Here is a 20,912-nt window from a genome sequence, read left to right as displayed (position 1 = left end):
TATTAACAAAACATAGTTCTTATTTAAAATTTGTTTTACATAGATATATTTCGTACCAAATATATATTTATATAAATATATAGATGTCGGTGCTTACGCAAATGAGGAAGTAATTCTAATATTTGTAAACAAATGAACTGATAATGTTTAACCTGTCAGAAAATATTTTTGTTCCACTTTCTACCCACTTTCTAAGTATTTTTGTAGATCACATTTTGTTAATCATTCATCATTGTTTGTATTAATTTCTAGTTTTGTAGTTTACCAATAAATGTCAACAGGCAATTGACACTGTAACTGCATGAAACTCCAGGTCAAAGGTCGCATGTCATTCCTCAAACCAAAATATAAAATGTCTACTGATATTGTAATATGTGGTAGATATTTACAACAAACTGAAAGAAAATCTGAATGGAATAGAAAAATCTGAATATTTCAAGCATGTAATTTTCATATGCTAGGAATTTAATTCTGGTCTAATTCTATTTATTGCAATAGGATTCCAAATACTCTATAAACATTCCATTCTGTTATGAATCAGAAAAAAATATATATATTATAAATCACAGCACTTTTTAAATTTTTTAAAAGTACTTCATCTACTTCAACAATGTTACACAAAGATCGATCCATAACAGTTGTACGTCACTTAATTCCACAGGGTGTCGATAATGGTAGACACCGGTGAAAATGATCACTATTATCAACACCTCATGTGACTTCTCAAACACGCTTCTAGATACAAAATGGTGACTGTCAAATGAAAGAGTAAGAAATAAAGTAGGTTTAGACAGGACATCATGAAATATCGGTGAATTTCATAAGTAAAAACATGTCCATGATCTTTCCCCCATGCTTTCCTGCGATGATAACATCCAGGATTTCCTCAACTTGCTGATCGTGCTAAAAAAAAAAATTCCATCTCGTGTAATGAGCTGTGTCATCAGATGACAAGATCAAAGGGTGAGGCGGGTCTTCCGGTTGATTAATTAACCAATAATAACTGTTGTAACTGAAACTCACCTTTGTAAAATTGTTTTTTATTGGTAAAACTGAAAAGATGTTGATAATTATAGACTGTTTATAATTGTAGCCATAATAATAACCCAAAAATTTGGGAAAGGGAAAACCAAAGACTGGGAAAGTTGTGTAATGTTTAAAAAAATAATAACAATAATTAAAAAACTAATAAGGTTAATTGGCAACAGGTCAGTAACATGATTGGGTATAAAAAGAGCATCCCAGAGAGGCTGAGTCTCTCAGAAGTAAAGACGGGGAGGGGTTCACCGCTCTGTGGAAGACTGCGTGGGCAAATAGTGCAACAATTTAAGAATAACTTTCCTCAAAGTTAAATTGCAAAGAATTTGGGATCACATCCTCTACGGTACATAATATCATTAAAAGATTCAGTGAACCTGAATAAATCTTTGTCCATAAGGGATGAACGTGCACACATCGTACGGTCAGAGCCATCAAAAATCAGGCCAATGCATTACCATATTCTCTTAAGTCTGGGGCTGCGCTCTGCTATAAATGAATGAAAGTTGATGGGAATAAATCATGGGGTAAACTGGGCAACAAAGTCATCTACAATTAATTGAATTTAAAACAGTATGCAGCAGTAACACCTGACACACTCCCTCTTTATTTTTATTTTCTGTTATTCAGCTGCATCTGTTACCACAAATGTCGTTTGTATCTGTGGTTAACTGATAACAAGTTGGTAAAGGAAGTATCTTTGATACATTCCATTTAACTTCATATGTTTTGTTCTTAGGTTTTTGTACAGCCTCTCATTGTCTTTGTATTACTGTGCTGCTCCTGCTCTCAGTGCGCAGTGATAGAGTGCAGAATCTGAGATCTGTAGATCTTTAATAGTAAGTTCAGTCGAGTCTGAGGATGTTTCTGAATTGAATCGAGCGCCAGAAGGGTTGCGCTCAACAGAACTTGCTGACTTTGCGCCTTTATACAGTAAAAACTGTGGTGTGCTGTTAGGATATTGTTTATACCAGTAAAGCCGAATGTTACTGCTGCTTGACTGATATGAACATTTCAGAGTAACAGTGTCTGTTTCTTTCCCCACAATGTTGGTATCTTTGTCCATCGGCCCAATGTTATCTGCAAAACTGCCTGTTTGCAAAGAAGAATAGAAATAAATAGATGTGTGAAATATTTCTGTAAACAAAATACTGACTTACAAAAATAAGAAATTAATAGATTAACACACACACGAGTATTAGTTAATACAATGAATGAGCTGATGAAGGTTAATGACCTGTTGCTACAGTGAGAATCAGTGGGATGTATCTCACTGTGTACAGTAAGTTGTATAGCTGAGCCATTTCTGAACACAGCTCTGTGAGGATTCTGTATAATAGTGCTGTATGTGCTGAAGCTGAGGTTGAAACAAGGTTTACACATGAGGGAACATGTGTCTCTAGAAGGCCACACCCAGGAAGTGCAGCTGTTGTAGCAGAACGTTACACAGATCATCACTTCACAGCATCAGTGACAGTGAACTGAGTCACCAGTACAACACAGAACAAGTCCTGCTGCTGATCAACCCAAAGCATCTGATTTTTTTCCATCGCAGTTGTAGTTCATGATGATTTTATCCATGAAATTGATGGATGATCATGATTTGACTCTTAAACAGCATTATTAAAAAAAAAACAGCACACATCCAGAACTGAATATCTCCACCTACATACATCCCTTTATCTTTACTAAGTGCACAGTGGATCTGGAACCTTTTCCTGAACACACTGAGCGAGTCGCAGGAATTATCTTCATTTTATTTCAGAGTTTTTGGAGCTTCACAAAAGAAGACTTTTTTGTCGCAACTTGAGGCACAAGCACCTCTATCAGTTTCTCTGAAATTAATTTTTCCGAACAGGACTTAAACAAGGTGTGGAAAAAGGTTTACACACAGTGGATTAGTAAAATGTATATATTTTTTAAACAAAACAAAATCTCTTTGGCAGTTCATCAGTAGATATCGCCAATGTGGAATAAACACTGATAAACAAGATTTCAGCAGATAATTATTGTACAACAATCCTAAAATACCCTAATGATACCCTGAATATGCTGCTGGTGTGAAATTATTTTTCTTGTACATTGCACATACATCAAGTTAATTATTAAATAAATATATGCAAAACATTCTGACTATATTTCAATGTGTTATGGAATTATGTATGGATATTGCAATGTCACATTGATATCACCACATTTTAATCAAATTTAACTCCATTAGCCAAGTGATTATCTCCTTTAGTGTCAAATTTCTGCACCTGTAACATTGTGTGTGTGTGTGTGTGTGTGTGTGTGTGTGTGTGTGTGTGTGTGTGTTTATATATGGGAGACCATTGCCAACTTGGCATTGTGAATAACAGTTAAAATAATCATAACACCGTGAATCCACTCTGAAGCTCCACTTCTCTGACCCGCAGGTCTAGTTTTGCCTGTTTAAGGCCCATCCGCTCCTGATGGTGCCACTCATACAGGTCTCGGAGTAACTGGAGCCGCTCCTTCTCAATGCTGATCAGCTCCCGGGTGCACTGACGCTCTCGGCCAGCTGTAATCTGGCTGCCTGCAATCTGGGAAGCGGCACTGCGGTCTGGGGAAGTGATGGGATCGATACTGTACCTCCTTCATATGCCAAACACCACTCAGCTGCATGCCACTGTATAAGGGACATTAAACTCTTGATTGGGTAACAATGAAATGAGCAGGCAAAGGAAAAACATTTTACCGAACTATTTAACTTGTTATTTGTTCACAATTTTGTGTGAACATTTGCTCATTCATTTATTCATTCCCACATTATATATGTAATGCTTAACAACAATACAATATATTAACATATTTTGACACTTTATATTTCATTTTTTTTTTTTTATTAAAAACAAATACCACATGACCTCATGGACTGGATTTATCAACTACTATAATGCCTTTAGCAACTACAGTACAAATACCTTTAGCAGTTACTAATGCCTATTGCGAGGATGCGCATTGCAAAGATGCTCTGGACAAAGTTGCACTTAAGATTCCTTCTTACGAGTGAGTTCAGGAAAACCACATACAGAGACAATGCTCGTTGCTTAAGAACGTCTTTAAACTTGCTCTTTAGCTCTAAAGTGCAACGTTATCAGGAAACCCACCCCAGATCATTAGATAAGTCTATGTTATTGTTTTTAGCAACATAATTGTAGTCTTTGTTCTCTTGTACCATAGCCACAAAGTACACAGAATTAACAAATTAGTGCATAATTAACATCCAAACATGAAGAGGAAAGGAGAATCTTTACCAGTTTCTTCTCTCAGTGAGTGTTGCTGTTGCTCTGCCCCTCCTCTCTCTCTCTCTCTCTCTCAGTTCTCTTTTTCTTGCATCCACCAACAAAAAAGAATGAAGACATTTCTGCAGAATCAATTAATAAATAAAATGTGATTTTTTTTTTTTAAATCAGAAAAAATGATCCTTGGGGCATCATCAGTATATCTGGAGCATGCAAGTCTCACCTGTGTGTGAGAAACACTGCGAGGCTTTCAGTGGATCATTAATGTGCTACAACTTCAAGAATAATTTTACAGGCTATATGGTGGCCATGAATATATTTTTTGCACATAATTATTGTTAATGAAGTAAATAATTACAAAAAGTAAAGTGTTAACTAATCAGTAATATTTTTAAGAAGTTAGTGGTGAGGATTAGTATTTAGGTCTAAGTCCAAATTAAACATTAACAGTTTATAATCAGGAAAAAAAATGATGGTTGATCATCCAAAAGCGAATTGACATACAGGCAGTTAGAATGTGCATGTGAACATGTAAAGAGCTCCATCTTATGAGAAAAGCACGGCTCTGTTCCAGTCATGTGTAGTGCTTTTTGTACAGTGTAGTTGGGTTTCCTGTCACTGTGGGCCTCAGAGCGCAGTAGTACAGTGCAGAGTCTGTCACTGCGGCAGAGGAGATGAACAGATCTACTTTCTTACTCGTTTTATCAAGTTTTATGGAAAATTGTGGACGAGGCGGTTGAGCCTTGGTGACACTTTCAGTCAGTGCGTTTATACGCACATCCAAATCGAGCTGCTGTCGGTAATCGAGCTAAGGGTCCCAGCAGGGGTGCCAGAGAAATCCAATCCTACATGCACACAAGGAAATCGAGCTATTGTGTGAGGTACATTGTGCACCTGAGCCACAGGTGGCGCTACACGCCCCATCGTGTTGGTACACTTCCGGTTGTCGTCATGAAGAAGAGCTATTCAAGAGTATAAACAAAGTTATCAGTTCCGTGTTCACAAGAAGAATGACAACGAGGACAGCAACATCGAGAGAGAGAGAAGATGGACGCTAGAGGTCTGCGTGGGACAGAATTTTCAGTCCCGCTCCCGCCCACTCCCGCATTGTGCAGTCCCGCTCCCGCCCGCTCCCACAAAGAATTATGATTTTCAGTCCCGCTCCCGCCTGCGCCTGCCATATTTTGTCCCGCTCCCGCCCGCAAATCCCGCATGATGCAGACGTTCGCGTTATTTCTCACGAAAGTTATTGTCATTGGCTTGGGGAATTAAACATGCTGAGCTCTCCACTGACCAATCCTTCACCTAGCGCACGTAGCGAGGGTGCGCGTTGCCAGGCGGCATGCTCAGCTGAGGCTTTACAGAGATACCCAACACACCTACCAAAATCTACAGTGGATATTAAGAATATTGTACATTGCACATAGCTTATATGTCACTCCTCACATTTACATTCTAGGAAATACAAGTAGGCCTATAAGAAATTAATATAATTTAAAGACACAGCGTGATGGTGCCCTGCCCCCTACTTTGAGTGGATTTGAGCATAAATATCTACAGCTCACGTTCAGGGGTGCGTTTCCCAAACAATCAACCAAGTTAGCATTAAACCAATATGGTATGATGCAAGTTTGAACTAACTAACATCCAAAAAACGACTGTTTCCCAAAGCTGTAGTACCAACTTGGTCTGAACCAAGTTGATTTGAACCAACACAGTTCAAACCACGATGTTTTCAGATGTGTTCGGATGGTCTCGTTTATTGTCAGAATTCAGAGAAACAACCCGAAGTTGGCTGACAGTGTGAACGACATTTCACCATTAAATGACCGTTAAGCCAAATTTGGTGCGTCCATAATCTTCCCCTGATGCTTGCAACTTGGTGTAGATGTTCATTTAGACTAATATAATTGCAATACCCCTCATTTGGAAATCACGTGTAAACAAAAGGCATCTCCATAAATTAAAGCATCATATACTAGTTTTGGCTATAAGGCTATTTGCCCTGATTAAAAATAGCTAAGCAAACTGCTGTGAGATGGCACAGATAACGTTATGTAGATCTACATGTTGTGTATTTATAGGTGGCATTGTTAGGTTTATTGTAAGTTTATTGTTTAGACTCTGACATTCTGCTGACACATTCCAAGTTGAGCACTGCATGCGCTTATGATTGACAGCTCTCGCTTTGATTGACAGCTCTCGCTTTGATTGACAGTTCTCGCTTTGCACACTCGCACTCCCACTTCCGAGTCTGTGGCGTTATGATTCCAACCACGATTTCATTCTCCTCTCATAAATTTCAGGACTTCCAAATGTCTGATTTCAGGACTCTTGACTTTTTAACGGTAAATGTACCTCTTTTTAAAGCAGCACTTACTTCTGAAGCACTGTGAGCTTCACTAGAGGAGCTCTGCTCTTCTGCCATGATCGGAGATCTCAAACACGGAAGAGCGGAAAGGAATCGGAAACGTACGCGAGATTAGACCACATCTGCAAATTTAGGCATCTTAAAATGTTTTTATTAATGCCAAATAAAATATCCAGTACAAATTATATACGATAGACATAAATTAATAATTTATAAATTTTATTTAAAACACGTTTTTAGTTAGCGGGACTGCAGCTTATCACCTCTCCCGCCTGCGCCCGCATTGTGCACTCCCCCTCCCGCACGCGCCCGCAATGAGCTTTCAAAATTTGTCCCTTGCCGCACTGCTTTGCGTCGGGTCCCGCGGGTCTCCCGCAGGAGTGCAGGGCTCTAATGGACGCTGCTCGCTGCTCGCTACTACTACTGCTGTCATGCCGACTGAGGCTGTTGTGTTTCCCGCTTGTGGTCTTGTCACTCATCACTTCCGAAAGGGGCAGTGCTGAAGTAAGTAGCTCGACTACGTAGCTCGATAGGGTTTACATGCACTAAGTAGCTCGGCTACAATCGCATAATCTAGGTTGCGTAGCTCGATTACGAGAAATCCAGTTCGGTTCGATTTCAGCCGAGCTAAGGTGTTTCCATGGCATTTAGAACTTCGATTTCAGTCGAGCTACAGCAGAAATTCGATTTTCTCTATGTGCATGTAAATGCACTCAGTAGCTTCATCAATCAGCATCAGAAACTCTGGTCTTGATCCAGGTTTTTGTCGATACCAGTGTAGATATCTAACTGATCCAGTATATGTGCAGGACAGTGTGATGTTGCTGTATTCAGTTACAGACATGGTGGTTTGGTCTGGTTTAATGCTGTTGTCAGCAGCCTCTGCTATAAAGATGTTAAAATAATCATGACCATTTATTTTAATCATAGTTTCAAGTGGAAACTGTGTTTTCTGTGAATAAAAAAGTCATGAATAATGTATATGACTTACCAATATCAGCAATAGTGAAGGAAAGCAACAAGAGGGGTGACATTGTTATCCTGAGTGTCTAGTTCAGACCTTGAGCTTTAGAAATAACATGGAGCTCACAAGTAACTCCACCCACTCCACGTATATTTATTCATATTCATAACAGCTTCATCACATACTACAAACTTATTTTCCATGAATAATAAAATATCATCCTAAGAAGCCATGGATTTACATATTTCCTTGACTCATATTTCCTCTTATATTAAGTTAAATTTAATTTCTTTCAATCTGAAGGTATTTATTTCATTCTCAGAACATAACTGATTCTTGTTGGAACCATTTTCTTGAGATCTTGACAGAATGAAACTTTTCATTATGAGATCACACCATCATTTGCGATCATATCATTCTGTGTAATATTCAGCACAAAGGAATTAATGGTTTAAATCAAAAGAGTTGACTGTCTACATACCACATTCATCATATTTTACATAAATAATAAATAAGGGACTCTGTTACATCTCTGGACATATTTCTCTCTCTCTCTCTTGATACCAGATAATTGGATTTGCTGTGAATGTTTGGAAACTGTGGTTATAACTGACATTTATTTTGGGATGTTACTCCTGGATTTCATAGACATTTCTCTTCATGAAATGTAAATAGCTTTTGTTCTGTGTTGGATTAGAGTGTTCCCCCCCGTTTCCCAAGACACAGGAGAACAATTTTTCAAAGCCAAAAACTTTTTTGGGAGCAAGATGCCTCGCTCAAGGCCATCCCATATTAACCTAACCGCATGTCTTTGAACTATGGGGGAAACCAGAGCACACCCACACCAGGAGAACATGCTAACTTCACACAGAAAGGCCCCCGCTGGCTGCGAACCCAGAACCTTCTTGTTGTGAGGCAACCATGCTAACCACTTACACCACCATGCTATCCAAAATTAAGCCTACTCAGGTAGCTTTTTTTTTTTTTTTTTGCCATGACCCAGAGTCAAACCAGGGTTACTGCAGCCACAACACAGAGTACTAACTCCTATACAATCATGGCAAACTACTCAGAGATAGTTGCATACTAACTTTCAAGACCATACCACTCATAGTTTTCAAGTTCTGCTCCGGAAACAAAATCTCCCCCTCAGACTAACCTGTGAGACTTAGGGCCTCTGCATGCTCTTGTGACAAGGCTTTCGCAGACAGTTGTAATTTATCGTTGAGCGGGGAGTAATAGGCGTGCACGATGTTATTCACCGGCACAACGCAAGGGGGCGCGAAGTCGCTAGGAGTAGTTGGTGGGTGTGGTTAGTGGAGTGTTTATCCTCCGGTTACTTATAATGACTAGAACTTTTTTTTTTTTATAATGACTAGAACTGGAGTCGTATAGATGTACGTACTTCCTCAATCAACCGCTCTTCGTGCTGCTCCATCTTTGCTCGTGTTTTTAAAAATGCCGGTCGTGAAAACAAACCAAACTGGGAAAGTAGGGAAGTGGAAGTGCATGTACAGCGGATGTAGAGTGGACCAATCAGAGCCCTCTTGTCTGCGGCGCTGTCTGCGAGGCTTCTGCGGTGGTCACAATTTTTGGGAGGTGCACGCAGAGCGTCTGCGAAGGTGGGGGGGCTACGCAGACACTGTCTGCGACACTATCTGCGAGGACTGGGTTGTCAGCATAAATTGGCCTTTAGTCTGAAATTGTTTCCATGGAAACATGAAAAATTAAAATTTCTCAAATTTCTTAGTATGAAAAGGCACATCTACATCACCTTGTTAATATGTACGCCAAGTTTCAAATCCGTATCATGAATAGTTTTGGATATATGCTCCGCAAACAAACATTGCTCTTAGAAACTAAGTCAAAATCTGTTTTTTATGTAAAAATTTGAAAAATACTTGAGAAAGTAGCCAGAATGTACAGTCCACAGCCCACTCTACGATTGACACACTGCATTATTTAAAATGTGTGTCCTTTTTTTGTGAGACAAATAGGAAACAGACGTTTACTGCAGTTAGGAACTAAAGTTGTGAGTGATGTTACAGCAGTTTCTGCGGGCTGTTTTGAGGATCAGCACAGGGGCTTCAAGGTTCTGCTGTGGCCCCAATCTTCAGCAGCCGTGAAAGAATTAAGGCTCCATAGCTCAGTGGTGAGAGCACTGGTCTAGTAAACCAGGGGTTGTGAGTTCAATTCTCACTGGGGCCTGTAAGGGCTATTTTGAAGGTGGAAAGATGATCCAGATATAAGAGGGGATATTTAAAACACTGACACCAGAAGGTGAGCATGTGTTGCTCATGATTTCTCATCACCTGAAGACCACTTTCTGCTGGTGAGAATGGCCTCATATGGACAGTTTGATGATCAGTGAGATCACTGTGGATGAGACTGAGGACCTGAAGGTGTCTTTGGTGTGCAATTTCTGCAAAACACTTTGCACTCAAGTCTCCATCAATGCACACAGTCAGGTGGTATTTGTTTATATTTGGAGGCTACTTTGCAAAATTTACCAAGTCTTGTTGTTGGTAATAATATACAAGTTCAGATATAAATTAATAAATTTGGACTTCTTGTAATGTTTGTAGGCTGCTGTTTCATAGTTAATTATGCAGGGGAACTTTGCACATAAAAAGATCCCTGAAACCACATATAGGAAATTGGTATAAAATTATTACATCATTAATATGCAATTATTATATCCATAATAGGTGTTATTTGTGGCACACAACCTTTTTACTGAGGTCAAAAGCAGGGTTCATACATTAGATACCCATTTAACCCTAAAAGGACCTAAACTACTGAGTGGGATCAGTTAGAACCTCAGAGGTGGTGTGCTGCTCAGTCTATTCAACTGACATAACTTTTTGCTTTTAGGAGTTTGTTACTCTATAGAGTCTTTATCTAAAAGTATGTTTGTTTCAAGATTGATGAAAAAAAGTGTTTAACAAGGTGACTGATTTTCTGTTGGGGTCCCATAACTCTGTGAGATTTGTTGCAAAAATATTTCAGCAAGTTAGTCGCTTCTTTGTGTGTCTATCATTGCCTATTTGTACATTTGCATGCTTGTCTCAGATGTCTGCCATAATTAAGAATATAACTCTTTCTTACAAATTGTAGATAACTAGTGAACCTGTTAGTTATAGAGTTACTGAAATGTCTGATGTATGATGCTTATCTGTCCATGCACTCTCCATACACAACCACATACCACAACAGATTCCTCATCCTTGCACCGATCCTGTAAATATGCTTTGTGCTAATATGCTAATGCTTAATAACAATGTGTCCACATACCAACTCTTCAATAAAAAGCTGGGATAAGTGATTCCTTATTCAAATAAAATATTTTATCAGACGAAATTTGAAACCTCCAGATGTCAAATATAATATTTTGAATGAGAAGTATCATTTGTTTTTTTACTTATTCATTAATATGGAATATCAAATGATGAAGAGTTCATTGCATCATAAACATGTGGACACATTTGAAGGTAGCTTAATATGCATGCTCTTAGAGAATGCTCATTCAGCTTTATTTCTGGTCATAATATGTGTTACCAATAACTGCTTTTATCCTCATGTTTTGTGTTTGAATCCTTAGGCAACATGTTACTTCTCGATGTAGTTTGGACATAAAAAAATCTGCTAGCAGCTTAGTAATCTCAGTGAAATGAGAGATTGTGAGCTGAGTTCTGGAATGTAGATAAACTATAAATATTCTCAAGTTCTGTAGCAATAGTGTAAAATATTTCTGCTTTTTTATGTTCTCTCTGTACTTAAATGTCTCATTTTAAACTTAACTTGATAATATCTTGCAAATATATGATTTCTATTCACATAAAGTTAGTAAACGGGCAATTAAAAAAAAACAGATGTTATAATGGACTTAAGTGATACGGATATATGTTTTTTTGTTTTTTTTATGTTTTTACAGATTTAGCATTTCCTTTTTTTGATGAAAATGGTGATTGCTGACATTACAACAAGTAAAAATAATTTGTTTGGGATGTAAATAAAGGGTTAATACTGAGAAACCAGACTTGGCAAATTTTGCAAAGTAAGTTACTTACATATGCTCCCTGACTAACAGTTGATAATGTCAACAAAAAAAGACTTCAAATTAAGACTATAATGAATTCAGAAATAATTCATATGCTCATGAGTTCTTGGTTAAGCAATAGACCCCTTGGTGTGGCGTCAGGTGATAATTTCTTCTGGGGGACAACCAGAGACCATCTTTCTTGTGAGCAACGCTTAATGTGTCTTAAATATTTTTGCACTGGTTTTGGTTGTCTCCCTGGAACTTTGTCTTGAACTTCTGATACTGGCTTAGTAACTTGACTCAGGCATTTCTTGAGAAAGGAAATATCTCTGAACTGGGAGTAGGAGATGTTTTTCACTGACAGTTTTTATCTGTAACTGTCAGTGAATCCCTTTGTTTCACTCCAGCTTTGATAGCCCACAACAGTGATGGCATGTGAGAAAAGTTCTCTCCAAGGCCTGCCATACAGTCGTAGTTTGCAGCCACAATCTTGCTATTTTATTCATCGACAATCCACGGAGTTAGAAGTTTTTCAGTCGTTCTTTGCGAGTGCTTAACCTGGAATCATAGGTTGTATTCAGTCATGTGACTTTTGCTTGCGAGTTTAATTCCGGTGAACATGGGCGTCACCACCAATGAATGGGAAGGGGACGTGTCCCCTTCACAATTCATAATTCTTCGTTTGGACCCCCCCCCCCCCCACATTTAACATAAAATATTAGTTCACCCAGCGCCGTTTCTATTGCTTCGTGAAAGAATCCATTCCACTTGATCGATAAGAGAATACACATACCACTGAAAATCCACTCCGGGTTTTCCGGGTGTTACCTACAACAACTCACCGCGCGCAAGTGAAGTGAATCTCAGTGCAAGCAGAGACATTTTGGTGCAGGGTCCAGCTGCTCAAAAGTGGAGGAGGTGACGTCAGCCCCATTGCCACCTCACAATGTCTAGCTTTTGCTAAAACCTTATTCTTTTGTTATATGCCCTCAAAATCAACCCTAGGCCACGTTAAATTAATGTTCAACTAAACAATAAAATAAGCTTAGCCTAATGGGGTATTCTTGGTTGATGATGAATTGTTTGCAATATTTGCTCCGTCCCCAGACAGAATGGACATAAGGACATTCTTTACAAAGAAGCAGAAAGTCAGTCAAAATTTCCCCACAGGACAGGGTTTTTTTTGTCCCAATGTAAATGTTAGTGCAGTTAGCTGGCTAGTCAATGTTAGATGTATCAGACAGCTTAATGTTAGCTATCATTTAATTCAAACCCAGTAGGCCTACTTTATTGTAATGCCAAGAATGAGGTCAAGTCTGCTCTGATGATATTTATTGATTCCCTGTTGTGATTTGAAGAACTTGTTTTGTCTGGTTTTTGCCAGTTTTCTGGAAAGTAACATGGGAAATCAGTGTATGGGGAAGGAATAGTAGAAAGGAAAGCAATGGAGAGAGATGGATGTTATTCCAGGTGGATTGTGAAGGAAAGGGGGATAAAAGTTATGAAGTGGTAGAAATTGTGGTGGCACCAATGTAAGAAGGAGTTACATCTCTAAATCTATTTGTTATACTAATCTGTAAATGCTACTGTAGTACCACCATTGCATGTAGGTTGACAAAACTGCACTTGTTCATTGTGTGAAGTTCTCTTTTATGTGTCATTGCTTGACACAGTGTGATTTTGTGTTATGAAGACTGCATGATGCCATGTCATTTTTGTTATGATTATCACTAAATCGGAAAAAAGTAAAATGTACCCACTAAAGTCACTGTTGGTGGTTAACAAAATTGCACCTGTTCATTGTGTGGAGTTATTTTTTATGTGTCACTGTTGCTTGACACGGTGTGATTGTGTTATGAAGTTTGCATGATGCCATGTCATGCCTGTTCATTGTGTGAAATTATGAATATTGGGTAACACTTTATAATAACGATCCGTTATAACTAGTTAATAGATCATTAGTAAACTGTTAATTAATGAGTTATTAATGACTTGTTAAGTGTTTGTTAATAGTTTGTTAAGGATTTATAATGATGCCTTATACCGGTATATTATTGTCAGTCAGAAAACACATCAAATGTTAAAATGACACACAAAAACATTATTTTTTTTTAAACAAAGGCACCATTCCTGAAGATAGTACAATACCAGATTGATGTGTGGAGCAGAAGGAGCAAGCCCCTATTTTAGCTCCCTGTTCAACATCTTTATTTAGAGAGCATATCAGATATTAAAGTGATCAGAACAGATATTATACTTGCGCTTAATCAAAAAGCAATAACTTTCTGTATTCAATGGCTTTAAATATACCACTTCCAAAATTTGAAAATATTAAAATCCAAAAAGATAAACACAGCTAGACTCCACCCCCAACAGCTGGATCCTTTTGAAGAGAAAGACATTGTCTTGGGGGCTTGTGTGTGTTTTCCATGCCAAAAGTTCAATATTTCTAACATTTGATCACCAAAAATATACAGCTGTACTAGAACAAAGCCTGCAAAAATACATTGGACTAACTAGCATTCCTCTCTCCAGAAATCTTTAATAAAAGACAAAAGATTTACACGACAATGAAGAGAACCCTGAATTACACTTAACACTGGATCAGGTTAGTGACACTGTATTGGAGGTGCAGAAAGCTGGTATAGGGTAAGGTGGCCTGGGCCAATCTCTTACACCTTTACAGCTTTGTTAGCCATTGCACACAGGCAGAGAAATGTCTGACCAATAAGTGTTTCTGATAGATAGATAGATAGATAGATAGATAGATAGATAATTTTTTGGTGGTCAAATGTTAGAAATATTGAGCTTTTTGCATGGACACCCCCCCCCCCCCATATATACAAACCAGTTTTATACAGATTATTAATAGATTTTGTTAACTCATAAATTAAAAAAACAAATGAATAAATAAACAAGCATAGAATGCAAAGCCAATGAAAATAAATACAAAAAAACAATAAAAGTCTCTGTCATACAGGACCGTGAGCCACTCTCAAGCTGGCTCCCCCCTGACCCCCAGAATGCGCATAGCTGCCACTTCAGGACCCAGCAGAGATCCTCACCCTTTGCCCACTGCTCCATCCTTGTAGTTTTTCACATCTCTTTGGTGGGCATCTATGAGAGCCAAGTACTGTGGTGGCCGGGACCCCCCGCTTGTGACCCCGGCCCCCTCCTCTGATTGTGGGCGTGCATTGCCTCCTGCAGCGAAGATTTTACCAGCTTTTCGAGTGCGTGAAAGCAGGGCCATAGCCAGGACTTTTCAAATACCGAGGTCAAACATGCCTGACAGCACCGAAGCCGCCCGGCACAACTTAAATAAATAAATAAATAAACAAGGATAGATTTGGTGGTGGACACATTTATTTTAACAATTCTAAAACTGTGGCACCATCACTGTGGTGTTTTATCTGACATAAAAGTAGAAAAGTAGTGAACTCTTGAACTGAGTATACATACCTAAAGTACCAGTTACCTAAAGTATTGGCATTATTTACATTGCAGCATACACATGACAGAAAGGGTGTGAACTGCTGAATTGTAAGCTTCAGTATTACACCTTATAATAATAGTGTGAGTGTGTGTGTGAGAGAGAGAGAGAGAGAGAGAGAGAGAGAGAGACTGAGAGTTTGTGTGTTATTTGTGGGTGTCTGTATGTGTAGAGACATTCTGAGCAGTAATGTAAAGGCATCAGTCTATCTGGCTGTCTTGAATTGAGATCCATTTGCATGCATTCTCTGAAACACAGTGTTCTCACCATTGCCTGTAATGTAAGTTTGGCTCACAACACATTTACTTTAACAATCCTAAAACTGTGCCATCATAACTGTGGAGTTTTGTCTGACATAAAAGTCAAAACTGAACTGAGTGTATTGCTCAGCTACCTGAAGTATTGGCATTATTTACATTTCATTATCTTAAATTACATTAGAATGTAGAGCTATTAGTTCTGTGAGAAGACTATGTATTAGAGAGAGTGTGTGAGAGTGTATTATTTGTGTGTATGTGTGCGTGTCTGTATTTGTGTGTCTGTGTGTGTGTGTGAGTGAGTGAGAGAGAGTTATGAGAGAAAAAGAGAGAGAGTTACTCAAACAAGCCCATTTAGTCAGCCCTGCACAGGGCTGCCTGTGACAACATAGTTTTGAATGTTTCTCGAAATGCTAACTAAAATGTAATAGGCAATGTCAATGAAATGTTTCCCCTCGGAAAGTTGGCATGACACCGCTGAACGGTCTGCCACTGCACTGACAATATTTTCTCACCTTCCCTCCTTCTCTTTCCCTGCTCTTCTGTTGGCTGTCCAAACCTTAATTTAGTTTGTTGCAACTTTTTCATTTTGCACTCGGGTAAAGCTCTATAATGCGATGTGACTATTAGCCTACGTTAGGTTAGGTAGGCATATGTGATAGAGCGTAGACTACACCCTGCCTGTTTTATCCAAAACCCAACTTCCCCGGCCGACACTAGTATAGGCTACGTCGTGTGACGCTGCGTTAGACACGGCAACGATAGAGATAGAGGCTGAGAGATTTCAGATGACATCAGACAAATGTGAATTTTATTGGGGGGAAATACATATGACATGTGGATGTGAACGCTGCGTTTTACATTGATCACTGCTCGAATTCAGCGTAGACCAATTTGAAATTTCTGAAAAAAAAATACCGAGGACATGACCTCAGTGTCTTCAATGGTAGTTATGGCCATGCGTGCAAAGGCACCATCACCCGCTTCCCCACCAGCAGGCTGCAGGAGGGCCACAGGGACTTTACCTTAAAATTTCAAACAGGTTCAATTCACCTTAAAATCAATTCTCTGTAAAGGTACACCACAAGAAGGTCATAAGTTTTGGAATTTTGAAAAAAAAAAAATATGGCTGCAGAGATACGATGATTTTAGTAAAAAAGAAATAACAGTAATTGCATGCTAACTCCCACAACACACACACACACACACACCTCTCTACTTAACATTGTAGCACAAAACAGAAAGGGTCTACATGGTCCTAATTGGTTCTGTTAGAACCAGAAAAGGTTGGTAGTTTTATGAGCAACTTAGTTTTGGAGGTGAATCCGAACAAATTCCTGCCTGTTGTGTGCCACCTGCTCCTGCAGCTCCAGCACTGTAAAGTGAGAGTAAGTGACTATTTACTGCCATTATTGAACCTTCTGCACAGCAAGTGAGCTTACAAAGATCACAATTACAAAGAGACAATGCTTTATCATAACTGTGAAAGTTGAACACCAAATCAGTTTAAAACAAACAAACAAAAAACCCCGATGATTTGTACCATGTATTAACTTCCCGGGTTCCAGAAAACAGCTGGCGCAGTTGTTGCTCTTCTTCTTCATGAGTGATTTGGCTTGTGTATTCGTCCGCCTCTTTCTCCATGGCTACAGGTTCTAAATCATTCTCAGACAACTAACCACAGATTGAGGACGAATCTGAAGAGCTTTCGTGTCTTTTTCAAAAGAATCGGTATCAAGAAAGCACGCCACTGCAGAGAATAGTATAGAGTCCGTGTGGAAAGAAAAGAAGGCACTGGTGCAAATGACATCACGCGTGCAGCGCCGCTGACCTGTAAATCACTGCGATCTAATAATGGCGGACAAGCTTTTAGTGATTTTTGGAACAGAATTCAGACGCAAAAATCTTTTTTGAAGCTTAACCTTTGAAGGATATAATGCAATTCCAGCAACATAGACACATCTTCCTGTGGGTTGTTTGGCTCGTTGGTCTAGGGGTATGATTCTCGCTTCGGGTGTGAGAGGTCCTGGGTTCAAATCCCGCACGAGCCCAGGTTTTACCTTAAATGGTTGATCTGAACTGCTGGGGACATGGATTTCACTTGGCTGCATCATTCTAAAAGCGCGTGTTTAATGAAAGTTACATTAAAAAATCCCTGCTTTTCTGTGTATGATGTGCTCAAATACACTGTAAAGTTGGTGGATAAATCAAATAAAAGAAGGTTTTCGCATCCAAAAATCACTAAAAGCTTGTCCGCCATTATTAGATCGCAGCGATTTACAGGTCGGCAGCGCTGCACGCGTGACTTCATTTGCGCCAGAACCTTCTTTTGTTTCCACACGGACTCTATACTATTCTCTGCCTTGGCGTGCGTTCTTGATACTGAGTCTTTTGAAAAAGACACGTAAGCTCTTCAAATCCGTCCTCAGACTTTGGTTAGTTGCCTGAGGATGATTTAGAACCTGTAGCCATGGAGAAAGAGGCGGACGAATACACAAGCCAACTCACTCGTGAAGAAGAAGAGCAACAACTGCGCCAGCTGTTTTCTGGAACCCAGGAAGTTAATACATGGTACAAATCATAGTTTGCTATTTTTTTCCTGATTGGGTGTTCGACTTTCACAGTTATGATACAGCAGTGTCTCTTTGTAATTGTCATCTTTGTAAGCTCACTTGCTCGGCAGAAAGCTCAATAATGGCAGTAAATAGACACTTACTCTCACTTTACAGTGCTGGAGCTGCAGGAGCAGGTGGCGCACAACAGGCAGGAATTTGTTCGGATTCACCTCCAAAACTAAGCTGCTCATAAAACTACCAACCTTTTCTGGTTCTAACAGAACCAATTAGGACCCTGTAGACCCTTTCTGTTTTGTGCTACAATGTGAAGAGGGGGCGCAATTACTGTTATTTATTTTTTACTAAAATCATCGTATCTCTCAAACCATAAAATATTTTTTCACCAAAATTCCAAACCCTATGACCTTCTTGTGGTGTCCCTTTACAGAGAGCTGATTTTAAGGTGAATTGAACCTGTTTGAAATTTTAAGGAAAAGTCCCTACAATAATCATGGAATTGGTGTGAAGGAAAAGGCCATTGCAAGATTAATTTATAATTTATCACTCTGTGATAAACTTCCCTGTGTATTTCTGAATCTTGTCATTGCCTTTTTGTCCACTGAAACAGGTGTGATGTTATATTGTATCTAAAAGCATGATTTCTATATAAAATAAATGGACACGCCATCCTGTTATCTCTCTCAACTAACTCATCGGGGTTTTTCTGTATTTATAGGCTCTGAAAGAGATTTTCTCACAACATGAGCAAAATGTACGCTGTTCAATTAATACTGTATCTTCAGCTACTATTAACACATCATATCCATATTCCGTCAAATACTGCCTGGAAACACAATAAACTCTCTCAACAACCTCTCTCTTCTCCTTTGGGTATTTCACCCGAGTGTGCTATAGCCAAAACAGCTGGAGCATCTGTGTCTACTGTTGTACAAATAGCAGCTCCTTCTTCTTCAAATACTGCATCAGGCACAAACACAAACAGCCTTTACACCCTCTCCTTCAACTACAGCATTGGGGTTCTAATAAAAAAATAAATTGCAGTAACTGATTCTGCAGTGCCAAATACATTACTGTTTCTGAAATGTGATCAGGAAATTTTACTGGATCACAGCAGATATATATTGGGGCATGTGCCCCAGTAAAATGGGTCTGGCGAGCCAATGGACAACTTATAAATTCAAGCAACAGGCTAAACACAAACTTGACACTTACTGTGCGGTGAGCTCTTTGGGATGGCGCTTCTGACTTTTGTTTCCAGATCGTAGGAACTGCTCCGCGTACCAGTCATCGCTCAAATCCTTCAATGTGACTCTACCTCACAAATTTACCTTTTTCAAAACGTATGGAGCAGACACCAAACCGTCCTGTCAGCTTGAAGCTACCTCTCTGTCGGTACAAATCAAACCCATTCATTCCGCAAGTGTCCTGCCGACTTTGGGCTACAATGGATCAAAATTCTTCTTTTTTAATCGGCTACACCTGAACAGCCTTGAAGGACACACCCCTTAGGAGGCATGCTTTGGTTTTAGTTTTGTTGCAGAATTTAAAAAAAAGTTTAAAATGTGCTACACTTTGTAAAGCAGATGAAGCCGGAAATGCCACGAACTTTCAAGCATTTTGCATATGACATCACTTCTTTGAATGAACAGTAACTTACCAGGAACGCGTTCGTGTAATGGCGGACTCAAAGAGCCAAACTTTACCAACTAAACAGAAGATGTTCCCGGTCTTGTATTAAGATACAATTGAGGCAGTAAACTATTTAACATGTCTAGTTTTATAAGGTATAATTTCCAGGGGTAATATAATTTTCATAAGACGAGCACTTTAACGGAAACAAAGGGTTTGGGACATGACAGCTTGCTTGACCAAAAGGGCCCTGTAGTTGAGACAATCTGTGTACACTGCAAAAAATGATCTCTTGTTGAGAGAAAATATCTTTAATATGGGTGAATTTATCTATTATTTCTTATTAGAAGTTTACTAGAACTCAAATAGAAGATTATTTAGCTTACTCTGAGACATTTTTACTAATTTCAAGCCTTAAATTTTCTTATTCTATTGGCAGATAATTTTGCTTCTTTCTAGAATTGAATGCTTAAAATGAGCAAAATTATCTGCCAATAGAATAAGAAAATTTAAGGCTTGAAATGAGTAAAAACGTCTCAAAGTAAGCTAAATAATCTTATTTGAGTTCTACTAAACTTCTAATAAGAAATAATAGATAAATTCACCCATATTAAAGATATTTTCTCTCAACAAGAGATCATTTTTTGCAGTCTATATTACAAGCTGCAAACAAAGGCTCTACAGAGATTTAAGCTCACATCACTAGAGTCAAAGTCCACAGTGCTAACCATTACACCATGGAACAGAGGGCAAGTTGTTTTCACCACAAAATTACTGGCATATACTGACAGCGACCTGGTAAAAAAAATAAAAAATAAATCAAACAGACCCTTGGTCAAAGGCTTAAATAAACACACACCACAGTCCTCAATGCTGAAACCTGGGATTGAACCAGGGACCTTTAGATCTTCAGTCTAACGCTCTCCCTACTGAGCTATTTCAGCAAGAGCAGTTACCAGCTGTGCAGTCATGTCCCTGATATAAGCATTAGTAGTTGCTAAATCCAATCGATAAGGTCTCATGATGTTCCTTTTTAACCAAAATCTAATGAAATATAAAGTGATTAAAATAATATATAGTATCATCTGGAAGTATGACATATGTAATGTGCTAATTGATTAATGAAACTCTTTTATGTTGTTGGCAATTTGTTTTATTCCAAGCGTGTTTTTAATTAAATGAACAAAAGTTCACATGAAAGAATGAGCAAATAATAAGCTAAATAATGAGGTAAATGTGTTCTCTGTGCTTGCTCATTTCACTGTTACCCCCCAATCAT

The 20,912-nt window shown here is 38.7% G+C and overlaps 4 non-coding genes and 1 pseudogene across 4 annotated transcripts; 2 read left to right on the top strand and 3 right to left on the bottom strand.

Moving 5' to 3' along the window:
• Positions 1–9,774: 9,774 nt before the first annotated feature.
• trnat-agu (transfer RNA threonine (anticodon AGU)) lies at positions 9,775–9,847 on the top strand. Its single transcript has one exon. It is a non-coding gene; the product is annotated as a tRNA-Thr (tRNA).
• Positions 9,848–13,795: 3,948 nt separating this feature from the next.
• LOC132898222 (U2 spliceosomal RNA) lies at positions 13,796–13,963 on the bottom strand (annotated as a pseudogene).
• A 193-nt stretch (positions 13,964–14,156) lies between these two features.
• On the bottom strand, positions 14,157–14,269 carry LOC132896639 (U5 spliceosomal RNA). Its single transcript, XR_009656118.1, has one exon. It is a non-coding gene; the product is annotated as a U5 spliceosomal RNA (small nuclear RNA).
• A 3,138-nt stretch (positions 14,270–17,407) lies between these two features.
• On the top strand, positions 17,408–17,479 carry trnap-cgg (transfer RNA proline (anticodon CGG)). The gene has a single exon. It is a non-coding gene; the product is annotated as a tRNA-Pro (tRNA).
• Positions 17,480–20,504: 3,025 nt separating this feature from the next.
• On the bottom strand, positions 20,505–20,577 carry trnaf-gaa (transfer RNA phenylalanine (anticodon GAA)). Its single transcript has one exon. It is a non-coding gene; the product is annotated as a tRNA-Phe (tRNA).
• Positions 20,578–20,912: the final 335 nt, after the last annotated feature.

Source organism: Neoarius graeffei, chromosome 1 (genome assembly GCF_027579695.1).
Source record: "Neoarius graeffei isolate fNeoGra1 chromosome 1, fNeoGra1.pri, whole genome shotgun sequence".
Taxonomy (NCBI): domain Eukaryota; kingdom Metazoa; phylum Chordata; class Actinopteri; order Siluriformes; family Ariidae; genus Neoarius; species Neoarius graeffei.
The sequence above is the reverse complement of the archived record's forward strand: the minus strand, read 5'-3'. Positions and strand labels throughout refer to the sequence as shown.